This window comes from Sycon ciliatum, chromosome 10, assembly GCF_964019385.1.
Source record: "Sycon ciliatum chromosome 10, ocSycCili1.1, whole genome shotgun sequence".
NCBI classification, from domain to species: Eukaryota; Metazoa; Porifera; class Calcarea; order Leucosolenida; family Sycettidae; genus Sycon; species Sycon ciliatum.
In genome coordinates, this window is record NC_088652.1 from 11,320,490 (window position 1) to 11,339,171 (window position 18,682).

The 18,682-nt window shown below is 48.7% G+C and overlaps 1 protein-coding gene and 1 long non-coding RNA gene across 6 annotated transcripts in view; both read right to left on the reverse strand.

Annotated features, from left to right (window-relative positions):
- The window catches only part of LOC135825798 (sushi, von Willebrand factor type A, EGF and pentraxin domain-containing protein 1-like), a 579,302-nt gene that overhangs the window by 498,275 nt on the left and 62,345 nt on the right, over positions 1-18,682 (reverse strand). The window lies entirely within an intron of this gene.
- LOC135825570 (uncharacterized) overlaps positions 1-18,682 on the reverse strand; it is a 58,837-nt gene that overhangs the window by 29,813 nt on the left and 10,342 nt on the right. The gene's annotated exons all lie outside the window — the stretch shown is intronic.

Here is an 18,682-nt window from a genome sequence, read left to right on the forward strand (position 1 = left end):
AACTTCTCTCACGCCGAATTCGCATTTAGACTGTTTGCAATACAGCTCACTATTTCTAAGTGTTTCTAGAACTGTTTGAAGATGATGCTGATGATCTTCCCAGGTCTTGCTGAAAACTAGAATGTCATCCAAGAATACTACAACGAATTTTCGGAGATGCGGTTGCAGAATAGAGTTCATGAGTGACTGAAAGGTGGCCGGGGCATTAGTCAGCCCGAATCCCATGACTCTAAATTGGAAGTGGCCGAACGGCGTATTAATGGCCGTCTTAGAAACATCCGAGTCTTGAATTCTGATTTGATTGTAGCCTGACCGCAAGTCCAACTTGGAGAAATATGCACTGCCCTGGATCGTGTCGAATAAGTCATCAATATTAGGAAGACAAGCTTTGTTTTTGATCGTAATTCTATTCAATTCTCGCCAATCGCACACCATTCTCAGAGTACCATCCGACTTTTTCACAAAAAACACAGGTGCACCGTATGGCGACTTACTTGGCTCAATGAATCCCTTCTCAAGTAATTCTGATAGCTGTGATTGGAGCTCGTCCATCTCTGGTTTCGGCAGGCGGTAGGCGGGTCGAGACGGTGGTCTGGCTCCATCTTCTATCTGGATTTCATGGTCGACTGGTCTCTTCGGTGGAAGCTCATTCGGCAGCTCGTCTGGAAATAAATCCTGGTACCTCTTGAGCAGGTTCTGGATGTCTTGTTGCTCTGATTCCTGGAGTTGTGGCCCGGAACGATTCTCCTCGTTTGCAGCAGTGACCCATGCAAGAAACCCCTCGGCTCCACTCCTCAGGGCATGACGAGCTTGTCGGCCACTGATAAACATGCTTTCCACAGATGGCCGGTCGGCTGTCGGCGGGTTAGCTGAAGGCAATTTGGCAACAAAGGGCTCACCGTCCAACTGAACTTCGTTCGTACGGAAGTTGATGCTGGGGTTGTTCCTTGTAAGCCACGGCTTGCCAAGAATAGCGTCGTAGCGAGTCAGGGGATACACAGTAAAGTGCTGTTCCTCACTGAAGCCCCCGACTGTCACCCTTAGCGTGCGTGTGGAAATCTGCGGGACCTCGCTGGTCGAGCCGTCCGCCAATGTTACGCTCAGCACTGCTGATGTAACAGTATAGACTTGATTGATTGGAGAATTCGTCGAATGATGTTCAAACCAGAGGTTATAAAGCAAAAGAAAGGTGAGAACCGCAGGAGTGAGAATAGTAGGAACACAAGGTGTTACCATAAGACAAGCAAGAAGTGTCAAGGTAAAACTATTACACTCTCCCGGCCCCATAGGAAGCCCAAGGTTCTATTAGATAACACAATCCAGTTAGGAGATGCAATTGTGGAAAGGGGAATATTAAATAATCACTCATGCACATGCATAACCACATTGAAGTGTAATCCAACTCAACTTCATCACTCTCACAAGGAGATGACGCAAAACTATATCAGTCTATAACATAATTATTAACTATCTCAGTAAGAGATGCATATGGCTCAGCCCAGTTAGATCAAGGCTGCTGTCGTTGTGAGGCTAGATAGTTCTGCAGCGGTTTAATATTCCGACCAGACTCATCACATAGGTTGCCAGCGGGCTCCCACGTAGCTTCGCTGCTGGGGTAACCCTTCCAATGCACCAGGAAGTGTTGCTCACCACTGCGGTGTCGGTGATTCAAAACGGCTTCGACAACATAGCGTGTGTGTCCATCTAGATCTGTGAAGGGCGGAGGCGGGGGTTGGTGTCTTCCAGGAATCGTGTTCTCTTCGTAGCGTTTAAGAGCAGTGACATTAAACACGGGATGGCAGCGAAGTTCACGGGGTAGTTCCAAGCGAAAAGCATTCGCTCCAATCTTAGCCTGGATACGATACGGACCAAACCACTTGGGTTGCAACTTCCGAGAGGGCTGGCCACGAGCTTCCGGGGTCAGTAGAAAGTCTCTGTAGACAAGAACGCTATCACCAACCTTCAAATCACTGGGCGTTCTCGTCTGGTCTGCGTATAGAGCTTGCCTTGCCTGGGCGTCGAGCATAGCATCTCGAGCTATCCTTAGTGCGGCTTCCTGCTCATGAAGCCAATTGACCGAATCACTCCTTTCCCCTCCCGTAAGAATGAATTCGGGCGGGGACTTAGGGTCAAACCCATAGTTCAGATAGAACGGTGTATTAGCTACAGATGACTGTTGTGAACTATTTATTGCAAACTCGCAGAGTGGTAGAAGCGAATCCCAATTGTCCTGTCTCAAGTTCACAAATGCTCTTAGAACATCTCCCACTTGCCGGTTAACTCTCTCTGTCAAACCATCCGTTTGAGGGTGGTTAGCAGTGCTGAATGCCAATTTAGTTCCTAGCTGAGAGAATACTTCTTTGAAAAAAGCTGCAGTGAATCGTGGATCGCGATCGGAAACAATGGTTGAGCTCAGCCCGTGCAGACGAAACACGTTTTGAATGTACAGTTGAGCGCTGCCCTTAGCATCAATCTTCGAGTTTGTTGGAACAAGATGTACGCATTTCGTAAGTCGGTCCACAAAGGTGTAAATTGCGTCGAAGCCACGAGAAGTAAGGGGCAATCCAACAATAAAATCCATTGAGATATCCTGCCAAGGACTATTAGGTATTGGAAGTGACTGGAGAAGCCCTGTTCGTGGCTGACCTCCCTTCGTTCGCTGGCAGAGATCACAGGTTTTGACAAATCTCTTGATATCGAGACCCATTCGGGGCCAGTAGAAAAAACGTGCTAGGCGGAAGTACGTTCGATCACGACCCGGGTGGCCAGCCGTTGCACACTCATGGTGTTCTTGAATGAGCTTTAACCGGACACCGCACTGTGGTATGCACAACCGGTTATTGGGGGATGCCTTGAGGTACAAGCGATCAGTGGATTCGTCCCAATAATAGCGATCATGCAAATTATCTCGGAGAGAATGCTTCAATCTTTCTATGATGGGAGTTAGCTCTTTGTCTCTCTGGTAGGCATCTGATATTGTATTGGACACGTCATCATTCATTGCTAAAGCATACTCAATAGCATTCAAACGTGGTACTGCATTCTCCACGAGGTTACTCTCATGGAGATCTGGGCGACGCGAAAGGGGATCTGCAGGGTTCTCTCTGCCGGGTCTGTGACGGACTGTGTAGTTATAGTCAGCTAGGAATTCAACCCATCGCGCCTCTCTCTTTGTAATGCTTGGTTTTGTTTTCAGATAAACTACCGCCATGTTGTCTGTAATGACCTCAAAGTGTTGAAAGAGGTAGATGCGCCAGGTCTTTAGCGCAAACACTACGGCCAATGTTTCTCTTTCTGTAGCTGTATAATTCTGTTCCGCAGCAGACAATTTTCGGCTAGCATAAGCCACTGGATGCCAGGCATCTTCCTCTAGTTCTTGGAGAAGAACACATCCCAAGGCGAAATCGCTTGCATCTGTTACCACTCTGAATGGTCGGTTCACATCAGCCAGCCGCAATAGGGGCGCATTCAACAAGGCATGCTTTAGCGATTCAAAGGCATGTTGCCGAGAGCTGTTCCACTCGAATCGTGCATGTTTTCCCGTTATCTCCTCTAAGTTCTTAGAGAGCGATGAGTATTGATCTATGAATCGCCTAAAATAATTCGTAAATCCAAGAAATTGCCTCACCTCTGTGACGGAAGTCGGAGCGGGCCAGACCTTTACTGCGGCAATCTTGTCTGGGTCAGGGGCGATGTGCAGTCCATCGATGCAATGTCCCAGGAACCGCACACTCTCCACGCCAAATTCACATTTTGACCGTTTGCAAAATAACTGGTTGTCCCGGAGCACGCTCAATACCGACCGGACATGCTGCATATGCTCCGACCACGTTTTGCTGAAGATGAGTATGTCATCTAGGAACACGACTACGAACTCCCTCAGATATGGTTGAAGAATCGTATTCATCATGGATTGAAATGTTGCCGGTGCATTGGTGAGACCAAATCCCATGACCCTAAATTGGTAATGCCCAAAGGGAGTGTTAATCGCGGTTTTGGGCACGTCCTCAGCTTGAATGCGAATCTGATTATACCCTGATCGGAGGTCTAGTTTCGTGAAGTACCTAGCGCCCTGTACGGTATCGAATAAATCATCCACATTGGGCAAGCACGCCTTGTTCTTAACAGTTATCTTGTTTAGCTCCCTCCAATCGCAGACCATGCGTAACGAACCATCAGCTTTCTTGACAAAAAACACCGGTGCACCAAAGGGGGACTTACTTGGTTCTACGAAACCCTTTTTCAAGAGTTCTGTGAGCTGTTTCTTCAATTCCTCCATTTCTGGCCTGGGCAGGCGATAGGCAGGTCGCGATGGGGGTGATGAGCCTTCCTCCAGGCGGATTTCGTGGTCTACAGACCTCTCTGGTGGGAGTCTAGCTGGCAGATCATCCGGGAAAAGATCGTCATAGTCACGGAACATGGCCTTGAGATCTGGGTGCTCGTTCTGAGTGGATTTGTCGGGAGGTTCCTTGCCAATGCCGTCTTCTACGCTGACCCACGCCAGAACACCTTCGTCTCCACTCCTAAGGGCATGCCTAGCCTGACGACCAGATATGAACATCGCTTTGGTTATCGCTGAAGTCGCCTACGATAACCTTCAATTCATGGGTCGTCTCCATGGGAAACGAGCTTGATGCTCCATCAGCCAGCGTGACATTCAGGTTTTCCGAGCCAATTTCGGTTGGCAGGTTAACTCTCCTGGCAAACTGTTCGGCAATGAAATCATGGGTCGAGCCCGAATCTATTAACATAAGCGCGCGACGACCGTTGATTTTGCCTTCTACACGCAGGAGCTCATGTTCCGTTTCCACATTGACGCTGGTAACCTGGGCCTCAATAGTTGGTGTAACATCTCGCTTGAAATTGGCTTCGGAGCATTCAGCATCATCGTCAACATCCTCCACAGCGAGGCTACTGAATCGGTTACGGGTAGAGACGGAGCACACACTACACGCAGGTGATGCCTTTTCTTGCTGCGTCAGTAATCGCATCGGCCTTACTGACGTCCACCGTTTGGGTGATCTCGATGCTGCGGGCAATTCTGGGCCATATGGCCTGGTCGACGACATGCGAAGCAGCCCCCCTGGGCTCGTAATGTCTCACGTTCCTCGGGGCTTAGTTTTGTTAGCTTTTTGCTACCTGATGGTGGTGCGAATCCCGGCGCGGTCGCCAGTGGTGGTCTGCGCTGAAATCGGCTGTCTGAGGCGACTGCTAGCGCTGACTGAACGGCGGCTGACAGTGTAGTGGGGTGTTCCTTCACTACCAAGGTCCGCATGTTACCGTGCAGGCCGTTGACAAATAGCAAGGCTCTGGAGAGTTCGTCAAGTTCCGGCACCTGTAAACTTAGCCGAGAAAACTCCGTTACGTACGATTCAATTGACCCACGCTGTTGGATAGAGAACATATCCAACCGCACTCTTTCCCCATCATAGTGCGGGCCATACACTCGCGCTAGGGCGCTTTTCAAAGAATGCCAATCCGAAAATTGCTCACCTGCTTCCAGGGAAGAAATTAGCCAAAGACGCGCATTCCCAGCGAGGTAGCTAGCCGCAAAGTTAACTTGGCTCTCCGGGTCACCTTGAGGTGAGCACTTCAAGGCTAACTCGACCGTAAATACCCATTCTTTGAACTCGGAAGGGTTGCCATGGAAAACATTCGGTTCTCTGGTAACGCGTTTGACGCTCGGGCTTGTCTGGGAGAGAGAACGCGATCGACACGGGGCTAGATCCGGAGGACTTGAGCTTGATGTAGCAGGTAATTGATGTCGTCCAACTGTAGCAGCCACGTTGTCCCGAGCGCGGCGGATCTCACGGAAAGCGGCGTATAGCAGAGCAGTAGCGGCCAGGAGCACAAGGCACGTCAAAGGGCAAACGATGATCTCAACCATCCTCAAGCTACCAGTGTAACAGTATAGACTTGATTGATTGGAGAATTCGTCGAATGATGTTCAAACCAGAGGTTATAAAGCAAAAGAAAGGTGAGAACCGCAGGAGTGAGAATAGTAGGAACACAAGGTGTTACCATAAGACAAGCAAGAAGTGTCAAGGTAAAACTATTACAGCTGAGCTTGCATCCGTGTCAAGATGATGCTTTCGAACAAAACTGTCTGCAATGAAGTCATGCGTCGAACCGGAATCTATCAGCATCACTACACGGCGACCGCCGATCTTTCCCTGTATGCGCAGTAGGTCGTGTTCAGGTTCATTGCCGACGCTGACGTTGCTGACATGACACCTTTCTGCAACGGGACAATTTCCTACAGCTATGGGTGTCTCCGGCTCCGTAGGTTCCTGGAGAGCAACGTCTTCAACCTCCAGAGCTCCGAACCGGTTAGCGACTGGTACCGGCGTGGGCGCTTGGGTCGTCGCCAGTAAGCGCACCCCCTTTCTTACTGGCGACCAGCGTTTGGGTAGCGCTGTCCACCCTCAGTACAGTCTTTAGCGAGGTGGCCTGGCTTCCTGCAAGCAAAGCAGTGTCCCATTGCTCGCAGTTGGACACGCTCTTGGTCCGTCAGCTTGCGGAGGCCCTGACCACGGAAGCTGGGCACGGAACGCGACTCTCTACTGGCTGGTGGCCCCGACGCCGGTGGCCCTGACGACTGCTCCACGGTGTTTGCTGCCATGACAGCTTGCTCCAGGGTACGTGGATGCTCACGCATGACCTGTCGCTGGATGTGCGGCACTAGACCCCTGACGAACAGCAGCGCTCTGGTGTGGTGGTCGATTTCCGGCACTTGCAGGCTGAGGCGAGTGAAAGCAGCAATGTATGCGTCCAGCGACCCGCGCTGCGCTGCGGAAATTAGTCCCATACGCGATGTTTCCTCGTTGTGCCGTGGTCCGTACACATTGCCAAGTGCCGCTTTCAGAGCAGGCCAGTCGGAAAACACTTGGTTAGCTTCCAATGCCGCTATCAACCAAAGACGAGCGTTTCCAGTCAAAAATCCCGCCGCGTAGTCGACCCTCTGTGCCGCATTTGGGAGTGCCAACGACCGTAGGGCCATGTCCATTGCAAACGTCCATTCTTTGAATGTAGCGGAAGCTCCTCCAAACACAGGCGGCTCTTTCGTAAGGCGGGGTGTTGGCTCCCACGGTTCCGAGTTCGGATGTATCGTTCGGTTTCCTTGGCTAACGCGCTGAGCGGTCTTGATATCGTTTATCAGCCGAACGACGAGTACGAGGAGCGTAAGCAGAGCGACCAGAACACCTGCCAAAAGCAGAGTAGGAACCATCCTCTGCTACCAGTGTAACAGGTTTAATCAAACTTGAAAAGTAAGAGCCTGGTTGAGCGTGCCTCGACCAGTAATATGCAAAATGTGATAGTATACATGTGGCAATGGCGCCAATGAAGGTGCTAATAGACAGGCGTAAGACGCATGAGGTGCGAGGGAGTGTAAAGTTATAGAGAACAGGGGAAAACTGTTACACCAGCGAGCTCTCAAGAACCTGGACGCTTCTAAAGCTACTGGTCCTGACGGCATTCCGGGGCAAGTGCTCAGGAAATCAGCGCAGTCACTCGCCAGCCCTCTGGCAAAGCTAGTGCTTCCGGGACGGGGTGCAACCTGCATCCTGGAAGATCGCGAACGTTGTCCCTATTTTCAAGAAAGGCTCCAAGTCTACCCCGAAGAACTACCGTCCGATTTCCCTCCTCTCTACACTCTCTAAGGTGATGGAGGCCATCATCAACCGCAGCATCACTAACTTCCTGGAAAGCAATCAGGTTCTCTCCGGACGGCAATTCGGGTTCCGACGCGGCCTGGGCACGACTGATCTTCTCCTCTCACTTCAGCATGAGTGGAGTCGGACGTCCAATGCTGGGGGTGTGACCCGAGTCCTTGCTGTCGACGTGGCCGGCGCATTTGACAAAGTGTCGCACCGCGGTGTAGTTCACAAGGCCAGATGTCTTGGGCTAACTGGCCACCTGCTCTCATGGTTGAAAAACTACCTAGAGAGCCGCCACATCCGGGCCGTAGTTGGTGTGCCTCAAGGAAGCATCCTGGGGCCCACTCTCTTCTTGATCTACATTAATGACGCTGAGGACCACCTTCCCCAATCGACCAGCCTTGCCACGTACGCAGACGACACAACGCTCTACAAGTGTATTCGGTATCTCGGCAACCTCGCAGCTGACTGTGATGATCTCCAGACCGCCGTCAATGCCCTTGCTGCCTGGGGTGCGACCTGGCGAGTGACATTCGAGCCCGCCAAGTCGTACCTACTCCACGTCAGCCACCACCGTCTGCCCTGGGACTGCCCTCCGGTCACATTCCAAGGTGAAATGGTTCCTGAAACCCAGTGCCTGAAGCTACTTGGGATAGCCTTCGACAGTCAACTGACATTCTGCCAGCAGATTCGACAGTCAGCCCTGCGCGCCACACAGCGACTGGGCTTCCTGAAGAAAGCCTCAGCAGTGCTTGACCCTGGCTGCCGACTCACGGTCTACAACGGCTTTGTTCGCCCAGTCTTAGAGCATGGCATGCTAGTCTGGATGGGTGCTTCTCAGACGGTGCTGGCCCAACTCGATGCTGTACAGCGGAGAGCCCTGCATCTGATCGGCGAAGGCGCATATCTGCCAAGCCTCGAACTCCGGCGCAAAGTGGCTGCTCTCTGCTATCTCTTCAAAATCCACTACCTGACAGGCCCACAGATGCTAACCTGAATGCTGCCCCCCTCCCAAGCAGTACCAGACCACGACCAACATCCTGCCAACACCAGGCAGCAGGCGTGGGTGGCGACCGGCCACCGCTACCAGCTGCAGTCTGATATCCCAGCCAATTCTTGCAACAACGTCCGCCGGTCGTTCCCTGAAGGAGTGCTGGACACCTGGAACCAGTTGCCTTTCCAACACCTCCTGGATCAGCCCGACCAGAAGAGGTTGCAGTCCTTCAAGTGCAGCGTCCACCGATTCCTGCGCTCGAGCCACTGGGACTGGGCGACCGACCGGCTGTAGGGACTCTGCGTGGTGGTTTTCTGGACGTTACTGTGAGAGAGTGAGTCTGTGCACAAATATTATGTATTATTACGCGTCTGCGTGAGTGTGCACGTGTGTGTCTGTGTGTGCGTGTGTGTATGTGTGTGGTGTGTGTGGTGTGTGTATGTGTGTGTGTGTGTGTGTGTGTGTGTGTGTGTGTGTGTGTGTGTGTGTGTGTGTGTGTGTGTGTGTGGTGTGGTGTGTGTGTGTGTGTGTGTGTGTGTGTGTGTGTGTGTGTGTGTGTGTGTGTGTGTGTGTGCGTGTGTGCGTGCATGCGAGCATGTGTGTGTGTGCCCGCGCGCGCGTGTGTGTGTGTGTGTGTGGGTGGGTGGGTGGGTGCACATGGTTGGTATGTGGTGTTTATGTGAGCGTATGATAATAATCTCTTCAATAATATTAATATCTTTATTTCCAGATTACCCAACACCGGCAACGCCTATCAGGTTGATCTCCTATTTGAACATGCGCATATGTGTGTGTATGATGTGCCCTAGCTCACTTAGAATTATTATTATGTTATACACGTAGACCATGTCCATGATGCCTTTCCTCTGCGCAGGTCGACCGCACTATTGTTTTTAATATTCACATAATTATTACTTCTGTATAATGCATTACATACTATGATCATGCTGGCTCCATCCCTTATCTCCTAAGCTACCCCCCCCCCCCCCCCCCGGTGCGTCTGCCCAGTGTTGACTCCGAGACCCACGGTCGGACGAGCTGCCCAGGCCTCACCACCACTGCCGTTTCCGTGCTGCCTTCTCGATACATACGTATGCACACTGTATATCATGTGCACATTCACATGTATGAAGGTTTGTGGTTTTTCAATAAAAAAAATAAAAAAATAAAAAATCTCCCGGGCGGCCACGGCAATGGAGCACTTCAACATCCTGGACATCGGAGGTGTAACAACTGACGTTGTTAAGTCTGCTATCAGAACCACCACCCAAGCTTCTCTGCGGCAGAAGCCCCTGCATGGCCGCTATTGGCAGAGGAGTGGCGGTGTATTGGACATGTCTCTCTCATTCAACTTCTTAAAGTCTCCAACATTGCGTCCATCCATTGAGTCATCCGTATTTGCTGCTCAGGATCAGGTGGTTAATACCAGGAACTACCAGAGATCGGTTATTGGCGACACTTCCGTGGTGGACGTGTGCAGTTTGTGCGGAGGTCCGGGGGAGACTGTTGACCATATTTTGGCATGCTGCCCCATGTTGGCACGGACGACATACATTACTCGCCATAATCGTCTTGCCGCTATAGTCCACCAGGCACTCTGTCATCGCTGCGAACTGGTATCTCCTGCTCCCCCTGGCCACTTGCCACACTACGTCGAGGATAGTGAAGGCCGTAAGTTAATGTGGGAAATGCCAATCCCTACCGATAGGATGGTTGGAGCAAATCGGCCGGATCTTGTGTGGGACGATGGCAAGTCAGTCCAACTTATTGATGTCAGTGTGCCACTGGATCATAGAGTAACACTAAAACATGCTGAAAAGAGAGAGAAGTACTTGCCCCTCGCAGTGGAAATTGGGCAGATTTGGCAGCGAGAGGCAGTGTCCGTAGTGCCCATCATAGTTGGTGCTCTTGGTGGCCTGACGAAGGAAGCGGCTACCTCAATTAAGCAGCTATGTGGAGAAGAGCGGCACCTTCATGAACTGCAGCAGGCTGCTATCCTTGGCTCGATGGCCATTCTAAGATCTGTTTTGGGTGCACCATAGGGCTCTTCGCTGTCCCTGGTGGGCTTTTTATGCTCTGTATGTTATTGTATTCGTTTTAGTTTGTAATTGAAACACTGTGGTATTTCTGTGGGTGTTCGTATTTGATCTTTCTGTGGGTGCGCATTGGAGGTTGTGCCCAGTGATGAGCTTTGCTGGCCTGAATTTTTCGCCAACTTCTGATGCTCCCCTTTCTGCAATACCTGTTGTCATAATACCTCCGAGCTTTAATGCCTGTGATGGTACATGCGCCTTTCTCCCTTCCTCTCTCTCTACCTTACTTTTTTCCATATAATGTTCTGTGCTGCTTACCTTTGGCTATGATAAGTCCGGTAAGTGAACTGCCTGAAAAGAGAAAAAACGCCAGACCCACCAGGACTCGAACCTGGGACCCTGCTTGTCATGAGCAATGCTCTAACCACTGAGCTATGGGACCAGGCTGAACCTAGAAGGCGCTGACAAGTTTTTCACTCCAAAGGCAGCTCACAACACGTGCCACACATACTGATGGCACTTGGGTCTTTTTCCCTCCCCCAGGGAACCAACCACGGTCAGTTTCTGGAAACTACCAGAGGTGAAAGAAAGTGATTAAATTTGGAAAGGATTGGGAGAACTTCAAAGTACTCCCAATTGAAGTTCTCCCAATCCTTTCCAAATTTAATCACTTTCTTTCACCTCTGGTAGTTTCCAGAAACTGACCGTGGTTGGTCCCCTGGGGGAGGGAAAAAGACCCAAGTGCCATCAGTATGTGTGGCACGTGTTGTGAGCTGCCTTTGGAGTGAAAAACTTGTCAGCGCCTTCTAGGTTCAGCCTGGTCCCATAGCTCAGTGGTTAGAGCATTGCTCATGACAAGCAGGGTCCCAGGTTCGAGTCCTGGTGGGTCTGGCGTTTTTTTCTCTTTTCAGGCAGTTCACTTCCCCGACTGATCCTTTGAATTTGAAGCTCTCCCAATCCTTTTCAAATAATAATAATAATAATAATAATAATAATAATAATACGAAGTAGTGGTTGCGACTTCGGCGACGATTTGTAAGAAAGGTTTGCTCCCCACACCGGAGCTCGCGCTATTCCGCCGACTTTATTTGACACTTGACTGACTCACGACTGCCATCCAGAGCACACGAGAAGCCCATCGAACCTTCGACTCGGCAAACCTGCAAGAAAGCACCACTCCCTGCTCAATACACAGTGTTTCGGGGAATTCACCCCTCATCAGTTGAGCTTGAGTAGGCTGAGGAAGATTGTGCCTGAAGAGCACCACTTATATAGTGCTCTCCAGGCACAAACATCACCAGGGATACAAACTTACAAACTCCGCTTCCAGCGCGATAAACACCTCGTGAACACCAGATAGCAGCGTGAGTCAGTGTCGCTCGTGAGTCAGTCAAGTGTCAAGTAAAGTCGGGGGAATAGCGCGAGCTCCGGTGTGGGGAGCAAACCTTTCTTAATAATATTAATAATAATAATAATGTATTATCTACGCATGCATCTACGCAAGAGTCACCACCAGCCAATTAGGACATGTGTCAAAGTATTGAACGTTTTCGATCCCTTCTTGCCAAAATACTACAGGGAATGATGGAAATAAGCTAAAAGACTACAACTATAAGGAAAAGAAGTTCAGAAACATATCACTCCAATTATGTGTAGAAGTGACACGAAAAAATAGATATGAAGAATCAAAAAAACAGCATGCAAATCCAATAAGTGACAAAAACGTAGTGACAAGAAAAAGAGAGAAATATCAAGAGATCTATTTCGCACCTTCACGACGAACAGTGCCAAACAACTGCAAAGACAACACATTCTCCTTCTGAACACAAAGCTCAGGGTCTAACTTACGTATGTACAAAGCTTCCAACACGGCAAGATGTAACAAAGACCTACCATGCGACAAAACAGAGAATACATCATCGGAATACCACTCACGACAACTAGCACTGCCCGACAGGTGACACTTGATTGCCGAGGTACCGTTTCCCTGACCCGACGACTTGGCCGTTGTCACCTCCGATATTGCCGCTTGCGAATCTCTCCCATTACGCCCTGCGTCCCTGCAATTCCGATTGCCTCGGTCGAGATCAGTGTGCTGCTCCACGTCCAGTCTGTCCTGCTTCCGTGGTCTACCTCGTTTCTTCACATTAACCGTTGTTGTCACTTCCAGTATTGATTCTTTTGATTCGTCATCAATTCGTCTCCTCAATTGACTTCTGGTGACTCGTCCGGGGCTCGATTGTCCAGATGTCAGTTTCGGTGGTTTCCGTATCGGTCTCTTCTTCTTGTTGACTGTTGTTTGGGTTGGCTCCAGCCCTCCGCCCGACGAAAAGGAGGAGGCGTCGGCAAGCGTATCCACAGCGGACGTTTTGTGGCGTGGTAGGTCTTTGTTACATCTTGCCGTGTTGGAAGCTTTGTACATACGTAAGTTAGACCCTGAGCTTTGTGTTCAGAAGGAAAATGTGTTGTCTTTGCAGTTGTTTGGCACTGTTCGTCGTGAAGGTGCGAAATAGATCTCTAGATATTTCTCTCTTTTTCTTGTCACTACGTTTTTGTCACTTATTGGATTTGCATGCTGTTTTTTTGATTCTTCACATCTATTTTTTCGTGTCACTTCTACACATAATTGGAGTGATATGTTTCTGAACTTCTTTTCCTTATAGTTGTAGTCGTTTAGCTTATTTCCATCATTCCCTGTAGTATTTTGACAAGAAGGGAACGAAAACGTTCAATACTTTGACACATGTCCTAATTGGCTGGTGGTGACTCTTGCGTAGATGCATGCGTAGATAATACATTTTTTGTAATATTTTCTGCCTCCGTCCTACTTTCAAATAATAATAATAATAATAATAATAATAATAATAATAATGACGACTACACCATAGCTCAGTGGTTAGAGCATCGCTGGCTACAAGCGAGGGTACCTGGTTCGAGTCCTGGTGGTGACAGTCAATTTTTTCTTCAGACTTTTCCCGTTTGTCTCTTTCCTTCAAACCAGTTAATAATATAATAATAATAATAATTTTAAAATTCGACGAGGAGACAATAATTTTAATATGGCAATAAGTAGGACGAGCTGAAGCGACATGTTGACTACTTTATTAACAATGTAAGTGATGGAGACGATGCAAGAAAAAACCTAAAGGGTACGGAAAAATACATGTAAGAAGAAAAAGGGCGATGGAAAAAGGATGATTCGAACAAGTTTTCGTACAACACTCTTCAGGAATCACCGTTGTACTAAAGAACAAAATGAGAACAAAGGAAATAATATAGCAATCAAGGTAGGGTGACACGATACAATGACAGCACTGGAATATCGAGGTGCGATTTCTCACAAAAGTGTGCAGAAAACAAGGGTATACAAGTAAGAACTAAGCGTGACAAGTGTGTATCTGCAACAAAAACAAAAAAGTGAGAACGAATGATAATAATAACAATAATAAACAAGAAGGTGAAAAAACACATTTAGGCACAAGTGGCAACAACGCTGCCACACTACACAACAGAACATTATTTGAACAATTTTAGGGTAATAACACTATCTTTCTGGACACACAAATTCGGCTTATGAATGCGCTGCCAAACAGCTTCCAAAACTTGTAACTGCAAAAGATAACCATGACGAGCACGGCACAAAACAGAAAAACAGGAATCAGAATAAGTACGACAACAGTCAGTACTAGAAACCAAATGATTGTATACTGAAGACTTGTTATTACGAGACGGACCCACACAATCTCGACTCACGCGCACACCATCACACTCACTCTCACCCTCACTCAGCTCACCTTCTCCCTCACTGTCCGAAGCAGAACCTGCTCCGTCATCCACTGCGGTTTGACTCTCCTCCTCACTTGCATCGTCCTGCGTCTCACCTTCACCACCCACGCCAACCGTGAATGCCGTTGCCTTCACGTCAGTCGTCCTTTCCGATTGTTTCCTTTGTATTTTTACCGTGAATTCATAGGTCCGGTTGTAATCTGCTGTAGATCTCCGTGGTCTGTCATTTGCTGCTTTGTTTTGTGGATTAGTTGTTGTTGTTGTTGTTGGATGTGAACCTGGTGTTGTTGTTGGATGTGAAGCTGGTGTTGTTGTTGCAGCCATGGTTGTTGGTCTTTCTGTTGAATCCAGTTCTGGTTCCGGTGGGACAAATCGACCGCCGCGGGTGCTCCCCACCAACACAGACCTCGAAGGAGGAGGGTCAGGGGGAGGGAGAGGTGCTGTTACCACTCGAGGCACAGCCCCATGCAAAAGTCTGTGCTTCTGGGTGCTTTCTTGTCCCTTTGGTTTTTAGCTTTTTATTTTTTCACTTTATTTTTGCTGTCCCGCCTATGGAAATATTTCCCGGTGGGTCTGGCTTATCGCCTTCGAAAGAAGTGAATAAAGGAGACATAATAATATAGATATTTGGGGTGCTCAGGCAAAGTGCAGTACGGTACTTGGTCAGTTCATTTGACAGGCCAGTGTGAAATTTGCGAGGCGGAACATATTCTAATGCCTGCATTTCGAGACCATCTCAGACCGCTTGTTCAGCAGGAGCTTCTTGGGTGTAGTCAGGATGTGCAACTTTTCCGCAATAAATAGATTGCATTTTGTGACTCACATCTGTATGATCGGCTCTTCTCCCGCACATTCCATGTAATGGTCAACGGCTTTCCCTCGCTCTTCAGCTCCCATACGTGTTTTGCGAGCTCAGTGCTGTTTTTGTATTTTTCATGATGCATGGAGGTCAGTTGGTTGGTGTGACGGGCTTTGAAAGGTGTCTCTGATAGGCCGATGTAAATCTTGCTGGTAGATTCTGCAGTGGCCTCATACACTATCTCCTTCGCCTGGCACTCTCCGCACAGAGGGCAGGGCCCCTTGATTCTGCATTTGCATGCCTTGGTTTAAGAGAGCATGTCTGAGAATACCAAAGTATGTGTGCAAGTGGACCTCTCCGATTTCGCTCAAAATTTGCAGGTAGGTTCCCTTTGGGGTGTGGATCGATTATGCAAAGCCCTTGAAAAAGTTTCTGAAGGGAACCTTGAAATTTGCATACCCCTCAAAAATGGCCGAAATATCACATTATTTATGGGTCTAGAAACGAGTCACGCCACAGCGTATACGAACAAGCTATGAACAAAACTCCATCAAGCCAACATTGCCTCACCTTAGAAGAGTTCCTGGAGCAGTACCGCTTAGCCACGCCAGCATCCCAGAAGACGAGGTCCATCACCCCCTGACGCCACAAAGGATCGTCTTGAAAATAGCCAATTTACAAGCGCTGGGAAAACAGCCAGCTACGTCTTCAATTGGCCAGAACTATACACCGGCAGATAGTAGAACACCTCTTCTAGCGCTGAGGACCCCATTTTCCTTTTGGGGTTTTCTTGTAATAAACTTTTTTGAATTTTTCCAATCGACCATGCTGAAATACGGCCAAAGTCATACCTGCGCAGGAAAGCTCGCTACTCCGCGACGTCTCCTAAGCAATTTCTACTCCAACACTACTCCCAAGGCCGCAGAACAAAGTGTCGTGTTGACTCTGACAAGGAAAAGCAGCGGTCACTCCAAACGACAAGCTTCTCCTTGCGCCACCAATAATGTTTTGTGCGACTGTTGATGCAAAAGTGACTGAAGGCCTGAGCGCAGTTTTTGAATTTTATTGCAAGGTGCACGGTGAGATCGCGTGCTCTGTGACGTAGGATGACGCTTCCTGCATCACGTTACGCGGCGCGCGGCCATCGATCGCGAATGTGCCTGGAACGCTACACGGAACAGACCAGGATGGCAGAGGTAAGATGAGCTTCATTTCCAGCTTAAACTGCTGAGAACCCCCACAAACTGTCCTAGGAGTGTTGCAATGGCAGCAAGCCGTTGAAATATGCCCCGTACAGCATGGAGAGTTATTCGTCTTTCACACTTACCTCCTGCAATCCCGAACATAGTCCAACAGTAAAAGTCCCTTGTTTTCATGTCGATGCTCGACAAAAGCGACTAGCTCGGTCCCTTTGTGTTGACTGGCACGCGAGCAGCACTGGCTGCACGCACTTGTCGCGTGAACTGCATGAGAGATTTCTTACGTCATAAAGAATGTGATTTCATCATCATTTCACTGGTCTTCGACCTACATGGTCAGGGAAAGTCCCGGTTCGTAGGCCTACAACACGGTCAGCGTGTTCTTGAGCGCCGTAACAACACAAGTGTGATCACTTCCAGACCAACGGGCGTTCAAGGCGAGTAACAAGCGCACTTGACAAAGGTGACTCTGAAATCTCGTGAGCCGTGGGCCAAGCGACTTGGCATTCTTGCGTCACAAGGCACGTGATTTCATCGTGCATCTTGCAATAAAATTCAAAAACTGCGCTCAGGCCTTCAGTCACTTTTGCAGCAACAGTCGCACAAAAAATTATTGGTGGCGCAAGGAGAAACTTGTCGTTTGGAGTGACAAGTGATCACCGCTGCTTTTCCTTGTCAGAGTCTACACTACACTTTGTTCTGCGGCCTTGGGAGTAGTGTTGGAGTAGAAATTGCTGAGAAGATGTCGCGGAGTGGCGAGCTTTCATGCGCAGGTATGACTTTGGCCGTATTTCAGCATGGTCGAGTGGAAAAATTCAAAAAGGTTTATTTCAAGAAAACCCCAAAAGGAAGATGGGGGACATGTCCTCAGCGCTAGAAGAGGTGTTCTACTATCTGCCGGTGTATAGTTCTGGCCAATTGAAGACATAGCTGGCTGTTTTCCCAGCGCTTGTAAATTGGCTATTTTCAAGACGATCATTTGTGGCGTCAGGGAGTGATGGACCTCGTCTTCTGGGATGCTGGCGTGGCTAAGCGGTACTGCTCCATGAACTCTTCTAAGGTGAGGCAATGTTGGCTTGATGGAGTTTTGTTCATAGCTTGTTCGTATACGCTGTGGCGTGACTCGTTTCTAGACCCATAAATAATGTGATATTTCGGCCATTTTTGAGGGGTATGCAAATTTCAAGGTTCCCTTCAGAAACTTTTTCAAGGGCTTTGCATAATCGATCCACACCCCAAAGGGAACCTACCTGCAAATTTTGAGCGAAATCGGAGAGATCCACTTGCACACATACTTTGGTATTCTCAGACATGCTCTCTTAATTGTTCTGGCTCTCGCAGGTTGCTCTTGTTGTGGCTGCTGATGACCGCTCCCATGTTCGGCATGCAGCTGTAGCTCACTTTCAGGGTGTTACGGTTGAAAATCTTCCTGAGCTTACATGAAAAAGAAAAAAATGCAATCTATGTACCGCGGAAAAATTCCACATCCTAACTACACCCAAGAAGCTCCTGTCGCGCCTACTGTCCCGCCTTGGCCCGCGCCAGCTTTCTTCCCATATCTTACAACAGATTTAGCGAAAATTTGTTCATGCTTGTGACCCTATAATTATGTTAATAAGCATACTGCTGGGGAGACACGAGTATCAGTTGTCTGATGATTGCCCAACGGCATGAAACTCAGAATTACTATCAAACTGAACGTCCTCTGCTGAGTCTGCTATGTAGCTGTATCTATATTTTTTAAATTCGCTTCTTTTTTTTTGCTGTCCCACCCATGGAATTATCTTCCCGGTGGGCATGGATAAAGAATAAGTATTCCGTATTCACGAGCATATAAGGGCATGGACCTATATCCGGATATAAGCGCAGTCCTCATATATAAGCGCATGGGCTTGTAACTGAACAGAATTCACATCTCCGGTATCATTGTACCGGTATTGACAAAATTCATTGCGGAATTACGACGTATTGGAAGGTGTTATCGCAGGGACAGCATCAAAGAAATGCTCTGATTCGGATATAAGCGCACCGGTCGAATATAAGCACATGGGGCTTACAAGCGATTTTTTCCATATTTCAAGCAGCGAAAACTGAAGTCGCAACTTCTAAGTTCGTATTGCTGTTCCTCACGCGGACGTGCGACTAGTCATTGGAGTTGACAGTGTTGTGAATAGCTACTGGCTCTCAACGTCTGTTTGGCACAACTCCATGAG